The sequence below is a fragment of the Thermobia domestica genome, chromosome 15 (assembly GCF_964235325.1).
Source record: "Thermobia domestica chromosome 15, izTheDome1.hap1.1, whole genome shotgun sequence".
NCBI lineage: Eukaryota > Metazoa > Arthropoda > Insecta > Zygentoma > Lepismatidae > Thermobia > Thermobia domestica.
This window is the reverse complement of record NC_137468.1, coordinates 182,153,080-182,171,029: the sequence shown is the minus strand read 5'-3', so window position 1 is coordinate 182,171,029 and position 17,950 is coordinate 182,153,080. Positions and strand designations below refer to the sequence as shown.

At 38.2% G+C, this 17,950-nt stretch overlaps 1 long non-coding RNA gene across 1 annotated transcript in view; it reads right to left on the bottom strand.

The window, feature by feature from the left end:
• Positions 1–748: 748 nt before the first annotated feature.
• The window catches only part of LOC145671969 (uncharacterized), a 209,013-nt gene continuing 191,811 nt past the window's right edge, over positions 749–17,950 (bottom strand). Inside the window, exon 3 of the long non-coding RNA XR_014128605.1 lies at positions 749–860. This is a non-coding gene — a long non-coding RNA (uncharacterized LOC145671969). The remainder of the gene's footprint in view (positions 861–17,950) is intronic.

Here is a 17,950-nt window from a genome sequence, read left to right as displayed (position 1 = left end):
GTGTGTATATTAGACATTTGCTAAACGTTATGTTTTTCGTATGTATATTAGACATTTGCTAAACGTTGTTTTTCGTGTGTATATTAGACATTTGCTAAACGTTATGTTTTTCGTATTTATATTAGACATTTGCTAAACGTTGTTTTTCGTGTGTATATTAGACATTTGCTAAACGTTATGTTTTTCGTATTTATATTAGACATTTGCTAAACGTTGTTTTTCGTGTGTATATTAGACATTTGCTAAACGTTATGTTTTTCGTGTGTATATTAGATATTTGCTAACTTGGATAGTTTGATTTCATATTTACTAGAAATGTTAGTTTATAGGCAATAAATAAAAAATAAGATTTTTTTTAAAGTTGGTAGCTCACAGTAGGATTTAAAAACGGTACGGTACCTCAAAAGCTCTATAAGTTTGACGACCACTGGTCTACGGTATGTACTATTTTCCACTTCAGTAAGTGTACTTGGTGTCCCGGTAGAGCACAAGATAATAAAAAAAGAAGTTCTGAAAATTTCCAGGATATTTTCCTAAATTTCTCCCGAATTTATGAATAGTGACACTCTTGAATAATGTCATTCTAAAGCCTGTTTCACTGTAAAGACATTAACGTATAAACCATGAAGATAAGGTAATTAGGGAGATACAAGGAAGAGCTTTCAAAATAGACGTCGACATTTTCTTTCCTCAAACAACCTAGGACAAACAGTAAAACTGATAAATGTATCCAAAATTATAGGTACTTACCGTCTTCACCTTCTGCAGCAACTTGTGGGTCGTTGGTTCGAGACTTGATGAGCAGTTGATCAATAATTGTTGTTAGTCGATGTTCTCGTTTCTTCTCAGTTTCGGTACAACTGAAAAAAAAAAGAATAACGAACATCAAATCAATATGTCGTGTATATATTAATAACTAGCGTCACTATTACTCGCTTCGCTGGATTAAAATAACTAAAGAAAAATTAGTACTATGATTCGTTAGTCAGTCATTTTTTACTACTATTGCACCGCTGTCTGATTTTGATTATTTTCGATCAGTTTTATACATTTCCACCCTCCCCCTTCACCAGTTGCGGGGCTGAATTTGGATTTAAACGGCATCGTATGTGTCACTAGCTGAGTGACTCCAAACACTATGGCTTCGACACTAATATCGGTCATTTTCGATCATTTATATATATATATATACTAGCAGCGTTCACCCCGCTTCGCTGCGGTCACCCCGGAACGCAATAAACGTTGTTACTTAGATAATTTTTACTTTTTCGCTTTCAAGTGATATGATAAAAACCATAGAAGATTGCAGTAAATGTTAACATTATATCGCCTGTCATTTATGTTAACCCGCCCCGCTTCGCTGCGGTCACCCCGGAACGCAATAAACTTTGTTACTTAGATAATTTTTACTTTTTCGCTTTCAAATTGCAGTAAATGTTAACATTATAGCGCCTGTCATTTATGTTAACCCGCCGAGTCACACGATCATGCGGGTTGCATATAAATACGTTTATTTTTACCTATGATGAACTAATAACAAAGGATTTGTACGTATGGACACCTGAATGGTCAATTATCTCAAGACACTGGTAATTGAAAATTAAAGTGATATGATAAAAACCATCTAGGGTCCAAATCCTAACAACCCCCCAAAAATGAAAGAAATTGGTTCAGCCGTATTAGCGTGATGAGCGGACAAAGGATTTTGTACGTTCTCTTTTATATATATAGATATATATATATCCCCCTCCCCTTCCCCCAAGTTGCACTGTCAAAGTGAAATAATAAAACCCTTCCCAGGCACGAACCTCATCTATGTTGCAAATTTGATGGAGATCAGTCGGGTGGTTCAAGAGCTATTTTGAGACGCTACAAAAGTGGAACTAGTGATCAGACAACCTTCACTCTACCACAGCTAAACAGCGTGACAAACATCTTGGCATTTGAAGGCGGCGCTCCAAGTTCCCTTTAAATGCTGCAGCAAATGAGAGGCCAGCGGTATTGCCACGTTTATTTTGTACACACCCACGTCTATCCCCTGTCACCTGATCGCGCTGTAGTTTGTCTTCTTAGCCATAGCCACACCCTTTTACTACTTGGCAACGTCGTGCCAGAGCTTGCGTTTTATTCGTTTAGCTGAAATGTCAAGATGTTTGTCACAGGCTTTAGATGCAGAATGATCTACCGCACACGTCTGTGCAAAGATGGTAGCACTGCCCCCCACTACTTCCCGCGCAGTGACCAATCGGAGGCTACTATCCGAAGGCGTCTCGTATATTAACTACTGTAGTGGAGGAGTAAGCAAATATAATGTTTTGACATGTATTTCAAAGAACTGAACCCATTTTCAAAATTCAAGGGAAAAAGGGGAAATTACTCTCGTTTGCTCCCCGCTGCGGACGTTTATGATTCCCTTTAAGTTTGGCGCAAACGATTATGCCGTTTCTTTGTCACTGAAGATTTTAATATTGTGAATTTTTATGTATTAGTAAAAATATGAAGTATTTTATATTAATTTTGCTGGAGAAGGATAATTCATTAATTAGCTCTGAATTAATGAAATCTTTCCGTTTTACGTTTCGTGGTTATGCCGTGTAGGGTAAAAGAGACGGTGATGATGAAAAATGAATGAAATGGTGGAATGACGAAATTGGAAGGAAACGGTAGAACTGCGAGAAAATCCACACACACGGTCTTTGCCCACCACAAATCCCACTTAGCGGGAACTGGGATCGAACCAGGGATCCAAGCACCAAAGGTAAACAATCTGCCACTGAGCCAGCGCCACCCCCATGTGAAAATTAATATAGTGGGTAAAGTTACAGAAGAGATGTGTGAAGTTGAATGCATTATACCACGAAGTAATGACTGCAGTATATATCTGCGGTAGCATAAACGGTAAAGGAATGTAGGCCTACCTTCCAACAGGGCGACTCGGTTCAATTCCCGGTGAAGGTGGGATCTAATTCTCGTTCTACTGCACTCTCAAAGTGGTTCGGATTCCACGTTAATCAGTAGGTCCCGCCTCATATAGCCTCACTGCTGAAAGGCACTTTAACCTCAAAATCAACTCAAAAGTGGCTCAATGGTTCGCCCAGCGATTTGTAAAATGTATACTTTGAGAAACCCAAGGCTAAAAGCGACTGAGACGTTCTGTCTACGTCATCTCCCGTAAACCTATGTACCTAAACATAAGAGAACAACTCATACCTTCACACTCCCTATACGCAATTTCGGCCTGTGTCTTATTTTTACGATAAGAACAATTTTCTTCAACTACCAACGTTTAATTATACATGTGATTATCTTGAGTAAAATGTCATGCAAGTCTACATTATTTAGAAAAAGTTTGCCCCTGTGTGATCATATTAAAAATAAACGTTCTTTGACTCGTAAGATAAAATGTTTGTTCATCATCATACTAAAGCTGTATAAATTTCTTCCACTGCATACATTTTCCGCAGAAAAAGAAAAAAAAATGCTCTGATTTAATATTTTGAAGCAGACACGTAGAAGAAACATTTTATAATACAGGATAAAAAAGTTTGTTTACTTTTAAACTGCCATCTTGACTTCAAAAGTGTAAACTTAATTCTGTTTTCTTGTATTAATAGTTAAAGGTTCAATAGCAGTGGTCGAAGTGAAACGGTATGCGGTGGTATGCCATACCGGCTCAGGTTTTTTCTGTGATGAAGGCATACCGCCTCTGGTTTTTTGATGATCAAGACCTACCGTTACAGGAGAGTGGATGCTGAATGCCTTTAATAAACAGATTTTTATACACAGTAGTTGACGAATAGTTTTGCCCGTAAAAAGATTTTATTCCTTATGTAGAAATAATTTCTAAGTTAACAACACCGACATTTTCCCCACATAGCACACTACGTCCCTGAGATGTCCCATTTTGATCCCAATCATCCCATTCGGTTCTCGGGATTATCGGGACAATGAGAAGACATCCCATGGACGTCTTGCATGGGACGTCCTGAAGGATTCCCATGTAGGATGTCCACGGGACGTCACAGATGGGACAGGAGGTCCGAGGGAAAATTCAGTAGACATCCCTTCGTGGTCCCGTTGAATATTCCGTATCCCGGGATATTAGCGGACATGTGGATCTCCCGCGGAAATCCTGTGGATGTCCCGGGAGCACATACGGATCATCCCGGGATGTCCCATCGTCCGTTGCGGGCTCAGTTTCGGACATCCCCTGGACGTACTTGTGCTATGTGGGTTTGTTATCTTTTTCCTATCTTTTGTTTTTAAAATGACGTGTCTTCAAAGAAGTTCATCCAGTTTATATTTTGATGTGCCATATTGAATTGTTTCTTTCGTATGTATGTATATGTGTGTGTCTTTTTGTCTTAATTCATATAAATGTCGTGTTTGGAGCATGAGTGGATTTAGGGGTTGTATGTATGCTGTGGGAGCGAATCTTCCGGGGCTTGGAATAACCAAGGCGAGTGGGGAGTTCGGAAGCTTTCCCACAAGAAATATAAAACTAGTTTCTTCAGCATTTTTGTGTAACGACTCTCTATAATACAACATAAGGGGATATTTTTTATTTATTTATTTATCTTTTGGCGAGGGATGAAATTTTCTCCATGTTCCCTGTAACTAAAGAGAAGCTCTCCATCAGTGGCGGATCCAGGGGAGGCGATTGTCTTCCTCCAGAAGAGAAAGTTTTCTTATTTTATATCTAAACAAAACCCATCCTAGAGTTTGGAGCTCTTAAAAGTATCTTAAGTAGCAGTATTACAACCCCCTCCCCCCGCGGAAGTCCATCCTGGATCCGCCCCTGCTCTCCAGTGGTTTTCAGTCTTACTACTCTACTACTCTATGGCCTATGGAACCTGGAGGTTCAACGCCGCGTTCATAAAAGCTCTCCACTGACTTCTATCCTTAGCTAACTGCATCCAGTTTCTACTTTGTATTCCAATCTCTGCGAGATCCATCTTAATATTGTCCTCCCATCTGCGCTTAGGTCTTCCTAATGGTCGTTTTGCGATTGATCTTCCAGTCAAGACTTTGAAAGCGTTTCTACTTTCTTCCATTCTAGCTACATGACCTGTTTTCAGTCTTATGTAAATAGAAATCGAATCTTTTAGGGAACACACCTTCACTGTGTTTCAACATTTAGATAGCCGGTATGTCGAGTTAAAATCGTAATAAAACATACCGTCTCTGCTTTTTTTTTTCCCCACTTCGAACACTGTTCAATAGGCCAATTTCTAATAAAGAAATTGATAGATTAATACAAGAGTTACTAAAAATGTTAAGTACTCTATCACATAAAGTGATATTGTAAGCTTATAGCTCTATGGTTGAAAGGGAACGTTATCAAGCGACGAAGAATGGTCTCAAGAGAAAGTTGGCATGTACACTCATGTCCAAAATTATTGTCGCATGTCTATAAATATGTTGTTGTAGGAATATAATTTGATAACAAATTCGCCCGGTATTTCTTATAATGTTAGTATGTGTATAATCGGCAAAGACATGTAACTTATGTGGCAAATTTCATCTCAAAAGAGCAGTAAATAAGAACAATACAACGAAAATAAAAATTTTCTTGTCCACTAAGCAACATTTTATTTTACTCATTATAATTTTCGTATTTATAATTCTTTTCCTATGAAATTTACCACAAATATACATTTTCCGATTGTACACATAGTAAAAGTATTAAAAGTACCCTGTAAAATCATTATCAAAGTTATTTTCTTACAAGAAGACAGTTATAGGTATGCGACAATAATTTTGGACATGAGTGTACATGAACAATATGAGCGCCGACTTGGAAAATTTACCTGGTAAAATTTATTTAAAAAAAAGTATTACGAATTTATTTACACAAGTGGCATGTTTTTCATTAAAATAATTAGGTAGAAATAACAATAAAAATCTTACTGCCGTAATGTTCCATGGATTTATATTTTTCGTGCGACAACATTTCTTGAAGGCATGGGCGCACCTACACGGCGTATCCACTGGGTCTGGGTTCTCCCTAAACCTTCATTAATTAGATGTAGACCCAGGCCCGTATCCAGTGGGGTTTAGGGGGCCGGTCCCCCCTAAAGTTTTCCTGGACCTCTCAAAACTTTTCACAGCAGCCTTGCAAATGAACTATGGTGATGAACTACAATATTTTTGGATCGGGCCCCCCTACATTTTCGGGTGGCTACGAGCCTGTATAGACCCTACATGCGTACACTTTCTTAATAAAATTATACTTCTTTAGGCTGATTTAGTCTAAGTAGGCTGAGAAATGGCTGATTTAGTCTAAACATTTGCTCTTACACTTAATCTGTGTTCTTCTACTCTTTCTTTTCGTCGGTTAGCGTATGGGATTTTGGCGTGGGAGATATTGGTTCGATTCCCGGTGGGAGCTCATGTTGTTCGGATTCTACGTTAACCAGTAGGTCCACGTCTCATATAGCCTCGCTGCTGAAAGGGACGTTAAAACTCAAAATCAATTCAACTCTTTCTTTTCGTATAAAAATCCTATCCTAACTTTATTATTTCGATTAACTATATTTATCTAACCGTAGTTAACTTAATTTGGAGACACTGTAGTTCAGTGGCTAGAGCGTTAGACTCACGTCCACGTTGTTCCGGGTTCGATTCCCTGCCGGTGCTTCTCAGTTTTCGGCGTCTAAAAAGCGTCGTGAGGCAAGCTGGGGAGTCCGGTAAATAAAAGACGTGACGGCCACTAGGTCTAGAAAGCTTTAGCTTAGCGTTCCTTTCAGCAGCGAGGCTATATGAGACGTGGACCTACTGATTAACGTGGAATCCGAACCACATGAGCTCCCGCCAGGAATCGAACCCGGGTCTCCCACACCAAAGGAACGTACGCTAACCACTTAGCCACGAAGGAGCTCTAGTTCTAGAAAGCTTCTGATACGGCAGTTAAAGACAGGATGACGCACGTGGTTAGTCGCTAGGCTGGACTTAGTTCACCCATTCACTAACAGATGGCATTAGAGCGGCTCTGGCCCATAAAGCTGGTCAGGCCAAGTGGTTAGTTTAATTTTTTTGTTAATTTAATCTAGACTTATCAAAACTAAGCTATCCGTAGCTACTGTTACCGAAACTAAACTAATATAACCTAAGTAGATTGCTTTTTTTTTTTTTTTTTTTTTAAAAAAAGACATTTTAAGTTTTTTTCTATTGCTCCAAGTATATTAACGCAGCGACAAATTGCCCTGTTACAAAATCAGAGAGGCCTCCTACCAACGTCTGGCCTAATACACATATGAATCCGTATTATAACTGCCTCGCGTACTATGTTTCAGTACAGCGTCATCACTAGAGTCACAGTGCACGAATATTCAGTGCTACTAACTCATATAGCTGGTTGAATTATTAATTGGACTTCATCTTTCTTTTTCAGTTTAACGTAGCATCCGAATCACATGAGCTTCTATCGAGTTTAACCCAGGTGTAATCACGCTAACCATATAACCATGTAATAATTAGAGATTGCAATAAATGAATAGGTATATCCAGGCCTGTAGCCAGAAGGTCTAGGGGGCGGGCCCCCTCTAAAATTTTCACAGTAGGCTTGCAAATGAACTATAATATGGTGATGAACTATAATATTTTTGGATACCCTCCCCTAACTTTCAACGGCCCTCCTCCATTTTCGGGGTGGCTATGGGCCTGGGTATATCCATTATTCTAATGAATACCTGTATATATGAAAGAGGAGCCGCGATGGCTCAGTGGTAAAGCATTCATCTCTGGTTCATGACGTCCTCAGTTAAATCCCAGCTCCTGCTTTGTGGTGGACAAATACTGTGGGTTTTCTCTGGGTTCTTCCGTTTCCTCCCACTTTTTTAAATTCCACCATTTCATTCAGTTCTCATCATCACCACCTCCTTTTGTCTACCCAGCATAAGCGTGGGGCATAAAGATTTCATTTCATTTTTGTATATATAAAAGTAATTATGAGGGATTAGAAAAATGACATAAAATAATATACATAATCTTGTATAAGTGACAATTTCGGGAGGATGTGCCTCGCGTAGCGTACCAGTCACTAAAACTCTTGCATTTGGTGCGAGCGGTCCCGAGTTCGATTTCTGGTGTAGACACTGTATAAAAGGTATAACAGCTTTTTCAGATTAGTATTCTGAGTGAAGTTTTTCCTGTGTTTTCTTCATTCACCGCAAGCAAGTCCCAGACCACTTTCCTCTCCACCAGATAGGGTGCTTGCCAAGGGACGTCATTCCCCATATATTACGGGGTTAAAGTCGTAAATGTCGGTAATCCCCAGAAATCAGTGGCGGATCTAGAAGTTAAAGACTGGGGGAGATAGCCAGAACCCAGACTATACAGTAAATAGGTATAACATGAGATTATACAAATCGTTTTAATTTGAAATTCGTTTATGCGCTTCGTTAACAGGAATTAGGAGCATGTAATGTTTCAAAAATTTCTCAATAAAGAATAAAATGCAACTTTAAAAATATATAAATAATAGGCTTCTTGAATTATTTTTGGTAATTTAAAAAACAAGGGGAGCCTATCCCCCCCTCGTCCCGTGTTTGATCCGCCACTGCCACAAATATGTATAAGTAAATAATATAAATAATTTCTCTTTGTATCACGTATTAGGTTCGGTCTTACTTCAAAATAAGGTTTCTTTCATTGCCTACTTAATATGTGGGCTGTGGAATTTTTGAAAACCCTTGCACTTTGTAAAGATTGATACTGCCATCAAAGAGACTTAAAAGTAGAATCACTAGCATATAACGTTATGTATCTTTGTTCCACCGAGCAGAAAATATAAGACTTGCTATATAAAAAGCGTTATTGATAATCGGATGCAGCTATATGCCACCATTCAAGCATTGAAAAGTAATGACAGGTTTTGGGGCCTCGAAAGCGAAGAAAGACTGCTTGTTCTTAATATATTCGCCAGCTGCCATTCGCCGTTCACCTTTCATCACATTTCAAAATTACAGGGTCTGTTTTCTGTCCTCTTGTAATGGCAACTTTTCTAAGCATGTTATTGTTCAAATCAAGACGTTTTTCTTTTTAATTCAACAAAACACTTTCAGTTGTAATAGCCTCGTGTTTTGAATTAAAAAAAAAAAACTGTTAAATAATCTGTTACGCCATTTGATAGTTCTTTTTTCATAAGAACTTTCCTTCATATTTTAACTTCTGTTTCTGTCTCTATACATTTGACTCCTCACGTACAAAAGGTTATTCTTTGTTATTGCATACGAGTCAAATGTGTTTATAGCTTTGCCTTGTAAATAAGAGATGGCCCTGTAAGTAACCAAACAAGCCGCTATAACGTAAGGTCACAGAAAGGTCATGTTAGTTGACCATAAACCACACTTAAATAGACTTCTATTTCTTGTAATTTTGCAGAGTGAAAAAAGGGGATATACAAGTTTGTTTGTCCTGGTAGTCGTACAATATAAATGAATGTTTGTTTTCGGTTTATTTAATGATACTTTTAGTAATTTGTTTTCTAATTTGAAAACTAATAACAGATTTTGATCTGACAAAGCTTCTGAAACAGGTGCGTTATCAAGACTTAAATCTTTGATTGAAAAAAAGAAGAAGAAGAAGAAGAAGTTGCACTTTCAAATTATCAACTCTCTCAATGTAACAACACGCTATATTTTTACGTCCAGGAGTACCTTAAGGATCTGCTTTATCACCTCTGTTGTACTTATTTCTGTTTTCTTCGTGATTTCTCGTAATTTCATTGTTCCATTGAGCTCTATCAATATACAGATAACACTCCATTTCGGGTTCGGTGGGAGAGCATAGAATCGAATGCAGTTCATTGATTCAGATTTCATCTTAAACTGTACGTATCGACCTATATAGATAGCCTTGCTACTGTATATATTAATCAGATACTTCAATTCTTGTTACAAATGAAATAATTTATCTATTAAACGTTAATATGTAAATATCTATGTTAAATGGAGCAGATTTAAAGACGTAGGATCTATTCATCTAAAATGTAGATGTAGTATTTTTACATCAAAGATGTACAAGAAGATCAGAGATATTTTTCAATCTAGATCATATTGTTTAATACAAACGACTACACTTTACAAGAGCAGTACAATATATTGGTGTAAAACCAACTAACTTGCATTGGCTCATTTAGAGTTTTGGCCTCCCTTCAGCACCGAGACTAAACAAGACGTGTACTTACAGCTTGACGTGGGGTTCGAGCCACATAAGTTCCCATCAGAAATCAAGTCGATGTCTCTCGCTCCAAAGGCGCTTACATTAATCATATAGCCACGAGAGATTTCCAACTAACCTGGAAACCACATCAACTACATCTAAATACAATAAGTGGCAAAAATGACCCTCTGCTGAACCTTCTTAGATACCTTGTTGAAATATTTCACTCAACAAGGAACTTTAAATCAAAACTGTTTTTAGTACGTATAAAAGATTTTTCCCATTTATCCTGACATATGATTTTGTCGGATTGATATCTGCTTCACCATGTTACTACGAAACATTAAAAAGGATTCTAGAATGATATGAACTTCGTAACACGTATCGCACCGAAGTCCTAACTCCATAAGAGATTTGAATTACTATGCATTGTAATAATGGATGTTACCAGCATTTCTTTAACCTCTTAACGTACACATTTTCAACCGAAATTTGTTCCATTTTTAATGTATTTTTTAAAATTATTTTATTACAATATTCACATAAGAACATTCGTGGAGGAGATTGCAGTAACATCTACTGACAAGACTCATAAATGATTTCTTCAGCAGCATGACCTGGTGGAAACATAAAGAAACATTAGCAAACGTGTATATTCGACCTTTTAAAAGAAGAATGGGTAAACGAAAGCTAGGACGAGTATACTCGTCGTTTTAAGTTTTCGATAAAAATAAAAAAGACGAATATACTCGACCTTTTACGTTAAGTGGTTAAGATATCGAAGAACAGTTTCTCAAACTAAATAAATAAAATGAAACCCTTAAAATGACTTTAATGCGGACGGGGGGAGGGGCTGGAAATGACTTAAAGTATCATTCATTCAGTGTAATCTTGAGAACTTCAGTACTTTTTAAAAACTATTCTATCCTTTTTTTTAAAGGTAAGGCCTTAGTTGTGCAAATTCTCTGGTACGATAATTTTTCATATTGCTTGCTTCTATACGTACACAATATAGTTTGAATGATAAATGAATGTACAGCTTTTATTTCAGAGATATTTCACTTTACCATAAATTGAGCGAACTTCAGATCATGTTCTCTTTTTTCAGCCAATAATTTATGGTTATTAGAAGATTTAACAGGATCATTCGATGAGCAAGGCACGCTCGGCACGGCAAGCTGAAGACAAATCGCACGGTAATAAAAGTGCAATATTTCACCATCTCGGGGTTATATTGCTGCTAAAAAAATAGTTTTTAGTTATTTATCTATTTTAATTTACGGAATTGAAGTGGAATAACTTGAAAACTTTAAGGAAAAATTCAGATTTGTATTATTGATTGATTCTATTTTCAACCCTAATTTGAAAAATTAAATGAAATATTTTAGTTTTACGTTCCATTGTTATACAGTGTAGGCTAAATGAGACGGTGATGATAAGAAATGAATGAAATGGTGGAATGAAGAAAGTGGGAGGAAACAGGGAACCCCGAGAAAACCCACACACACGGTGTTCCTCCACCACAAAGACCACTTGGCGCGAGCTGGGATCCAACCAGGGACCCAACGCATCAGGAACAAACACTCTATCAGTGAGCCACGGCGGCCCCTCAACCCTAGTTTGACTTAAACGATAACTAGTGTTGACAACGTGAGAAGACCAGACGAGAAGTAAGTTTTCTCGTCTCGTCTCGTAAATTTTTACAGAAGTTTCGTCTCGTCTCGATTCTCGAAAAACTCTCGTTTCGTCTCGACTCTAGGAAAGATTTTCTCGTCTCATTTTCTAAATTTATGTCCTGATTTTCTTTGCTTAATTTCACTTAGAAATTATCAGAATTCTTTGCGGTCAAAGCTGTGATACAACAGTTAAACCATATTCGTGAATGTTACCAGACGTCATCAGGGTCGGACTGAGAAGCTGTCGGGGGCACAGACCTTAAATCAATTGAAGGGCACACTGCCTTTAACATAGAGACAGTTATTGCATATACATATTCTATGTAGATTAACTGGCTGATCAACAGTAGTATATAAAGTCCTAATATAAAAATATCCTCGCAGACCATTTAAACGCTTGAAATATAAGTTTCAAAATCATATAGTTTTATTCCGTTACACTCAATAAAACATCTACAGCAAACATAAAGTGAGGACCTTGGAGATCAAGGGTTCTAACTGACTTTTGAAATAAAGTTTATTTATGCTTAGAAAATGGACTCTCCGCAGTGAATGAGAGGTGAATCACGACGCAATCCACTCATCGGTAGATCCTCGAGTGGACTGCGATGTGGTCCACCTTCTAGTTTGCATATTCTGCTGCAGAGAGTTCTTTTCTGAACATAAATAAAAATTATTGAAAAAGTCGTATATAATGGAAGAAAGTAGAAACGCTTTCAAAGTCTTTACTGAGAAACCCATCGGAAAACGACCATTAGGAAGACCTAGGCGCAGATGGGAGGACAATATTAAGATGGATCTCTCAGAGATTGGAATACAAAGTTGAAACTGGATCCAATTAGCTAAGGATAGAAGGCAGTGGAGAGCTTTTGTGAACGCGGCATTGAACCTCCGGGTTCCATAGGCCATAGAGTTAGTTAGTATACAACTTAGATTCCATGTATTCTGGAACCCTCAACTGAACTGTCTGAAATCAGTGAACTGAATGCATTTTCAAGTTATCAGCAACCACGAATGAACTATGTAGTTTTTCATGACTTCTGATAAATTAGCATTTTTGGAAACAGTGGTAGGTAAAATCACATGAAAAGCTGATGTAAAAATGTGGTAATCTACCTTTTCTGTGGCATCTGGCATGCTAGGTTTTCTAAGTTTTATACGTAGTTGTTGACAGCTCGAAATTGCAGATACCGTAGTTCACTTTGGTTTCAGACAGCTTAATTACTAAAGATGCAATGGCATACTACACATATACATAGTATGCAACTTCTATTGCTTTGATCTGTTTACATGAAAAGAAACAAGGACTTCTTGCCTTACACCAGGAGTCTTTTCAATTCTGCACTATCATGACAGAGTCTGTTAAAATGGCATCATTATTCACTTTATTTAGTATATCCCTTTCACACTACATTAACAGAAACGATCCAAGGTTGTTTTGACCGAGATTCGCCCTTAACCTAGACTTAATAATCTTGAGTTTGGAAAACACTCGTTCACAACTTACTTGTGTAAGGAGATCGTAAAGAGGAATTTGTACATTTTAAAGAGTTCTGTATAACATAAGGAATGCATGTGATATTCATACATAATTTTGTACTCACGTGAGGCAAGATTTACGAGGTTTATTTAATTTGATTTCCTGCATCGCTGGTTCAATATCGTTCCACTCTGTTTCTTCTTCAATATCGTCCCACTCTGTTTCTTCTTCAATATCATCCCACTCTGTTTCTTCTTCAATATCGTTCCACTCTGTTTCTTTTTCAATATCGTTCCACTCTGTTTCTTCTTCAATATCGTCCCACTCTATTTCTTCTTCAATATCGTTCCACTCTGTTTCTTCTTCAATATCGTACCACTCTATTTCTTCTTCAATATCGTCCCACTCTGTTTCTTCTTCAATATCGTCCCACTCTGTTTCTTTTTCAATATCGTTCCACTCTGTTTCTTTTTCAATATCGTTCCACTCTGTTTCTTCTTCAATATCGTTCCACTCTGTTTCTTCTTCAATATCGTTCCACTGTTTCTTCTTCAATATCGTTCCACTCTGTTTCTTCTTCAATATCGTTTCACTCTGTTTCTTTTTCAATATCGTTCCACTCTGTTTCTTCTTCAATATCGTTTCACTCTGTTTCTTTTTCAATATCGTTCCACTCTGTTTCTTCTTCAATATCGTTCCACTCTGTTTCTTTTTCAATATCGTTCCACTCTGTTTCTTCTTCCATATCGTTCCACTGTGTTTCTTCTTCAACATCGTCCCACTCTGTTTCTTCTTCATACTCACTAGTTAATTCTTCACTATCGTACCCGTTCTGAACACCTCTTTGCAATACTTCGGACAAGACCACCTCTCCAAATGATTTTAGTTCTTCGAAAAGTTTCCTTTTGTCTATACTTGGAATTAACTCACAGATTTTGTTCATTGCATTTTAGGGTAGTTCGTCTTTTAAATCAGAAAACCGCCAAGTTTAGATAAAGGTTTTTGTGTTTCGAAAACCGGTTGATCATACTTTGATTGATTTTGTCAAGGACAACAGTGATAACACACAATCTGAAGCTTTCCTCTTTTGTATTCCCTATGATTTCATGAGAAACCCATTCATCATTTATTTTCTTTACCTTAAAGTACTCTTCTGTTTTGAATCCAAAGATCTTCAAGTGAAGGACACTCTTTTACTCTGTCACTATTTTTTTTCTGACACTACTCTTACGAAAGTCATTCCTGCCAGACTGACTTTATCAAATGTATTCCTTGCTTTCTTTAAACCACCCTGTGCAGCGGAAATAAAACTCCAAGCTTGGACATAATCAAGAGTCTTGGTTTGAAGATAATCTGAGAGTGGACTAGTAATTTGAAATATTAGTAAAAAAAAAACACAGTATTAATCTTACTTTCTTCATTCAAAACAAAACGCAGTGAATGCAGCGAAGTGTTAGCTATCCCATAATAAGCTGCCATAATTGGAAATTTATCGAATCACAGATATACGTTTGAAAATAAATGTTATGACTAATATTTCTGATTTAGGCGTACGCATCCGGGATAACAGTGCTACTAACTTAAAATATGCAGAACATCGCTATAAATAGTTGAATATGATAAAATCACAGAGATAGAGTACTCACAAACATAGGTTACTTTACCTCTGTGGATTCAATGTTCAGAAAAACGATCAAGTGTCACTTCATTATCTTTGACTCCAAAGCCGTTAGGGGCCGTAAATCATTCATTGAGGAGGGCGCACCGGCTTGCGGGCCGGTGGACCGGCAGGTCAGTCCGACGCTGGGCGTCATCGCAACATCTTTTAAAAATGAAAGTGGGAATGAAGTCAGAAAATCTGAAATATAGAAATATAAGATTATTAGTACATATCCAAATGTTACGTGTAGGGAGTTGGATGAACATATCTACCCCCATTAGGTTATAGCACTAGATAAAAATTAGGACAATGAATTGTTCGTTAGACACGTGTTTTACCCAGGGGTAAAAGTAGATCTGAAAAGGTAGGGGGATGCATATCGTCACGCCGTCCCCCGTGCCTATATTTGCCGATTGTAAAATTTTCAGAAAGTAGGGAGTCGCCACAGATATTTTCTGGAAGTGAGGGGACGATGTCCTCCCGCGTTCTCTCGCACTTCTACCCTTGGTTTTACCTCAAAAAATAAGATAAAACAAAATATTTGTGTTTAACATCGCTGGATTATGCCCATTTGGCTAAGGGAAACAAGAGCTCCCTCGTGGCTAGGCGGTTAGCGTACGCGCCTTTGGCGTGGGAGACCCGGGTTCGATTCCCGGCGGGAGCTCATGTGGTTCGGATTCCACATTAATCAGTAGGTCCACGTCTCATATAGCCTCGCTGCTGAACGGGACGCTAAACTAATATCACCTCACCTCGCCGCTAAGGAAAACAATGATTAAAGCAGCTGAATGATGATGGATGGGAGAATTGGTGGAATTCTAGTGTAGGAGGAAACAGGAATACCACGAGAAAACCTACGGACACGATATTGTCCACCACACACTTGCTTGGACGGGGATCGAATCAGGGACCCCACGTACCTGATGTAAGCTCTCTATCACTTGAACCTGTGTGTTTTACCCCAAATTACATTATAAACCATTACAAAATAAATTTCAATTATGTGTGAAGACTAGAAATACACACCGGCGATATCCTTTGAAGCAGTCTTCCAAAGAATTTACCACTATAATGCTGCCAAAATGTCTTGATGTCTTGTGGCAAAAATGCGAACTAAACTCACACCCTCGTCACACCCACGCATTGAGCCAATGAAGGTTCAGCTGTTGTTAAACAAGAGAGCCTTGCAGCCGTGGGAGTGGAATTCCTTCAGCCGATGGCAGTTCTTGGAACGGAAGACTAGGTGTCAAATCAATGTGGTATATCTATAATTGCAAACGATGTGGAAGGCGCTGAAAACCCGTGGGATAACTATAAGCGAATCCTTTGATTTTACGGCACACTCTTGTGGTGTTGTCTTCATGTTTTCAAAAGCATGTTCCACGCAATGGTTCCTTCAGTTTTGGTATGAGGTCTAAGTCTTGCTAATATGGTGGACGTTCGAGCACTTCCCATCGCACGAGAAAATCCTGCATACACACTGCCGTATGGGCTGTAGTGTTGTCATGACGGGTGAGTGCATCGTGTAGACGTTCAGAGCGTTTCTCCCGAATAGTCACGGAATTTCGGTGCCACTGAAGGAAAGCACGGGAATAGCCAATTCGTTCACGGTTCGGTCATCTGAAACGAAAGGGCACAAAGTCATCCTCTAATATACTACGCTAGGATGACCATTAACTTGACAGGAGAGAGATCGCGACGAAATTTCTGTCTCAGTGCCGAGCCTGGATAACGCCATTCCGTTGACTGGCGTTTCAGTTCTTTCTCATAGGTCCTGGTTCTGTAGCGTTACTGTCACGCCATGATCCTGCTATCTAGTGGATCATTTGGAAGACTATTTCGAAGGATTCTAAATGCCAGTAGTATGTATTTCTGGGCTTTACGCGCAATTGAAATTGTAATTGTTCGTAATGATTGGTACGTGTAGGTGAAACACATCTGAAAGAATCAATTCGTTCACTCATTTTTCTCGTGCTATTTTCTGCTGCGGTAATGTACGTGCTTTAAATTCCCTATATATATGTAACGTTTACATATGTACTAAACTTCCATTTGCATAATTCAGAACTTCTTGCTCCGTTCCCATTTTCGTAAAATAAATAGTTGCCATAAGTTTTGCGGTGACCCTCGTATTAATGCATGATATTATGTAACGACTTGTGGATCTTTAAACATTGATAAATTCTCTTTATTGCGTTCGTACAAATTACTTTATTAATTTATAGTTTTTATGCTATGAATTATGTAACACTAGTGTTCGAAATCTAAGGCTTGGGTAAACTAGTGTTGACTACGTGACTGGAAAAATTGTCATTTTTTAATAATAAATGTGATTTAAATGTTATATCACACCCTTTGTAAACTTCTCGTGGCGTAGAAGGATTCTGACACAAAGGCGTCATTTAGGGGGGAAATTGCCCCCACCCTGAGTTTGAAAAATCTTTGAGTTTTACGTCCCACGGATATGCCGGTTAGGCTAAAGGAGGCGGAGATTATGAATAATGAATGAAATGGTGGAATGAAGAAAGTAGGAGGAAACGGGAGAACCCCGAGGAAACCCACGCACATGGTGTTTGCCCACCACAAAGTTTACTTGGCGGGGACTGGGATCGAACCCGGGACCCCAAGTTCAAGAGGTGAATGCTCTACCACTGAGCCACCGCGGCCCTTCCCCCTGAGTTTGAGATTTATATAGATTTTATAAATAGAATAATGGTAAATCTGTGAAAAATGGGAAATTTTACTTATATCAAGGGGTCTTGGCCCCCCAAGCAAAATCTGAAATGACGCTCCTGTTCTGACAACTTCAGACGACTTGGGCAATGGGAACCAGTTGTCTACAGGGACATAATGGGTATCATTCGATTTGTATTGACAAGTAGATAAATAATTAGTATGATATTTTCCCGAAAATTCAAATTTTTGCCCGGTAAATTAATAAAAATTGGAGATTTTGGGCAATGAGGGACC